Genomic DNA, 2,626 nt, shown 5'->3' with positions numbered 1-2,626 from the left:
ACTTCCTTATCTAGGCCACTTTCAAAAGCTGGAAATTCCCGCCGCCACCCCCTACAGCCCCCAGAAGCCTTCACTTGCGTATGGACAGAGCATGGTTGGAGTTCCTTTGCCTCACCCTTTCTCCCCACCTAGAGGGAAGAAGGGGCGACGGTGTGAACCCCAGCCTGAGATACGTGGCAGTGCCAACTGGCCCAAATGCACCCTATTCCCACTTTCTCCACTTTGCCTGCTCCATGAAACTTCCTGCTCTTGGGAAACAGGAAGCTTCACCCGTTGTGGCTCAATTCTTGGAACCCCAGGGTCAGGGCAGGGCTGTGGATTTCTTCTTCTTCCCCTGGAGAGTAGGTTGGCTTGCCCTGTGCGCTAGGGGCCTGCTGGGCCTTCAGCAGACATGAGGCTACCATATGGCTGATGCTCTGGCAGAAGTGGCACTTCTTGGGCTGGGGTGGCAGCTTGCACTCCTTAGCATGATGGTCTAGACCTCCACAGTTGTAGTACCCGTCCGCTTTTGATGTGTGTTTCTGCATGTTCTTCCCCTTTGGCCGCCTCTCACTCCCAATACAGAACACCCCACCGGGTCCAGTGACACACATAGATTGTACACCCTTGGGTGACTCCTCCACTGTTTCATCCTCCCTCAAGCTCCAGGAAGCCCTCCGTGTGCAGCTTACTCCGGTACACAAAGACGTCCACTGGGGGATCGAGCGCGACCCTGGCGAGGGCGGTCATGGACAGGAAGACGAACCCCAAGCGCACATTGAACCACTTACAGATGCACGCATCGTGCAGCAGCTGAGGCTTGTCCGCCGCCGGGGCCATGTCCTCCGGCACCTGTTTAGGCGCCTCCTATGCCGCCTTGGCGCAGCCACCTGCTAACTGCTGGTTGGACACGTAGCCCAGGGTCGTCAGCTGAGCCCGCGGCCCTGGGTCCCTGGTTGGGCGGCTGCTGGCCCCAGAGAAGTCCGAAGGCCTCAACCTTCTTCACCACCTCTGTTTTCAGCGGCTGTGTAAAAGAATACATATACTTCACCTTTACAGGGTTTACTTGGTGGAAATAAAAAAGGAATTTATAAATTTTAAAGTTTCCGCTTACATAACAACAGCTAGATCTGGTAGGTAGTCGGAGCATGACAATTCCATGGTATGCCTGCTGCAGAGAGAGCCCAGGGTAAGGTACAGCTTCCTCACCTGGGAACACACAGAAAGATTTCTAGGGAAGTATAATAATTTCTAGAATGAGAAATCATTCCAAGAAAATAAAGAGGTTGAAAACACCTGTCTGGCTTCCCTTCTTAGGGAAGATCACAGATGGTTAAAATGGGAAGTAGAGAAAGGAAATTATATATATATATATATATGTGTGTGTATATATAATCACTGGAGAACCTGAAAATATCAGGAGATAGATGAGTAGATTCATTTCATAGATGCAGGCTTTAGGGGGAGGGCACTTCACTAAAAGAAGCCCCATGTTCTCCATTGTGTTTTATCAAACATGCATTGGGAAAATAGCATTTGCACAGGGTAAGTCTGAAGAAGATCTGTTTTCTCACGGTCTTCAAGGAGGCATTTCGAGACTTCAGAAATCCCTCTGTGCCTCAGAGGGACTCACAGATGTGTGGCAATGGCCTGAGTATACAATGAAGAAGCCACAGTGACTTAGTGTCTGTGTCTCTGCTCTCTTAGTCTTAGTCTCTTGGTCTCTGCTCTAAGCCACAGCAGAGGCAGAAGGGTGGACCCTGAGACGTTATCTGTGGATGCCTGAAAAGCAAGTCAGAAGGAAAGGCAGGACCAGTCATGCCTCAGCAGTCACCAGTCCAGGGAACAGAAGAGACACGTCACCTGCGGCAACTGCCATTGATGATCTGAGCAGTGAACATCTTTAATGGTTCTGTGGAACTTCACAAACCTCCTGCCCTGATGCACCATCTCCAGGGAGAGTAAAGAGAGGCTGGAAAACCAAAAAAGGCTGAATGATCCAAAATCAGGAATTTAAGCCAGAAGTAAGTGAAAGTTGGCAACTGGAAGAATGAGTCCACAGGAGGAATATTAGGACTGTTATAGAATATAAAGTTATAGAATATAAAGTTTATTTTATGTGTAGAACTCATTATCATTTTATATACATGTATAATCCAATGACAAATACCTTCAAATATTTAGCAAACTTGGGTATATTTCCATGGAAAAGTTGAGCATTTATGAAAGTTAAGAAATATTTAAGAAATTAAACATCTTTCAAGTGTTTTTTTGTTTGTTTTTTTTTTTTTGAGATGGAGTCTCGCTCTGTAGCCCAGGCTGGAGTGCAGGGGCGTGATCTCAGCTCATTGCAACCTGTGCCTCCTGGGTTCAAGCAATTCTCCTGCCTCAGCCTCCTGAGTAGCTGGGACTACAGGTGCCCACCACGGCTAATTTCTTTTGTATTTTAGTAGAGACGGGGTTGCTCAGGCTGGTCTCGAACTCCTGAGCTCAGGCAATCTGCCTGCCTCGGCCTCCCAAAGTGCTAGGATTACAGGCATGAGCCACCACGCCCGGCCAAGTGTTCTTTAAAAATTGTGCTTTGTGACAACTCTAAAGATAAGCCTATTCTAGAAATCTCTCCATTTAATGCTTATTTTAATTTCAA

General features: G+C 47.9%; 1 pseudogene; it reads right to left on the bottom strand.

The window, feature by feature from the left end:
* Window positions 1-266: 266 nt before the first annotated feature.
* On the bottom strand, window positions 267-1,140 carry LOC129474435 (protein lin-28 homolog A-like; annotated as a pseudogene).
* Window positions 1,141-2,626: the final 1,486 nt, after the last annotated feature.

This window comes from Symphalangus syndactylus, chromosome 24, assembly GCF_028878055.3.
Source record: "Symphalangus syndactylus isolate Jambi chromosome 24, NHGRI_mSymSyn1-v2.1_pri, whole genome shotgun sequence".
Classification (NCBI taxonomy): domain Eukaryota; kingdom Metazoa; phylum Chordata; class Mammalia; order Primates; family Hylobatidae; genus Symphalangus; species Symphalangus syndactylus.
This window is presented reverse-complemented; position numbering and strand designations above follow the sequence as displayed.